Source organism: Bison bison, unplaced genomic scaffold (genome assembly GCF_000754665.1).
Source record: "Bison bison bison isolate TAMUID 2011002044 unplaced genomic scaffold, Bison_UMD1.0 scf7180017864198, whole genome shotgun sequence".
NCBI classification, from domain to species: domain Eukaryota; kingdom Metazoa; phylum Chordata; class Mammalia; order Artiodactyla; family Bovidae; genus Bison; species Bison bison.
Window position 1 is genome coordinate 6999085 of NW_011494770.1, and position 880 is coordinate 6999964.

The following is an 880-nucleotide window of genomic DNA, read 5'->3' on the forward strand; positions in this document are numbered from 1 at the left end:
CCTTAATTTCTCTTTCTGTTTTCTCATTATTAGTGTATAGGAATGCAAGGGATTTCTGTGTGTTGATTTTATATCCTGCAACTTTACTATAGTCATTGATTATTTCTAGTAATTTTCTGGTGGAATCTTTAGGGTTTTCTATGTAGAGGATCATGTCATCTGCCAATAGTGAGAGTTTTACTTCTTCTTTTCCAATTTGGATTCCTTTTATTTCTTTTTCTGCTCTGATTGCTGTGGCCAAAACTTCCAAAACTATGTTGAATAGCAATGGTGAAAGTGGGCACCATTGTCTTGTTCCTGACTTTAGAGGAAATGCTTTCAATTTTTCACCATTGAGGATAATGTTTGCTGTGGGTTTGTCATATATAGCTTTTATTATGTTGAGGTATGTTCCTTCTATTCCTGCTTTCTGGAGAGTTTTTATCATAAATGGATGTTGAATTTTGTCAAAGGCTTTCTCTGCATCTATTGAGATAATCATATGGTTTTTATTTTTCAATTTGTTAATGTGGTGTATTACATTGATTGATTTGCGGATATTGAAGAATCCTTGCATCCCTGGGATAAAGCCCACTTGATCATGGTGTATGATCTTTTTAATGTGTTGTTGGATTCTGATTGCTAGAATTTTGTTAAGGATTTTTGCATCTATGTTCATCAGTGATATTGGCCTGTAGTTTTCTTTTTTTGTGGGATCTTTGTCAGGTTTTGGTATTAGGGTGATGGTGGCCTCATAGAATGAGTTTGGAAGTTTACCTTCCTCTGCAATTTTCTGGAAGAGTTTGAGCAGGATAGGTGTTAGCTCTTCTCTAAATTTTTGGTAGAATTCAGCTGTGAAGCCGTCTGGACCTGGGCTTTTGTTTGCTGGAAGATTTTTGAT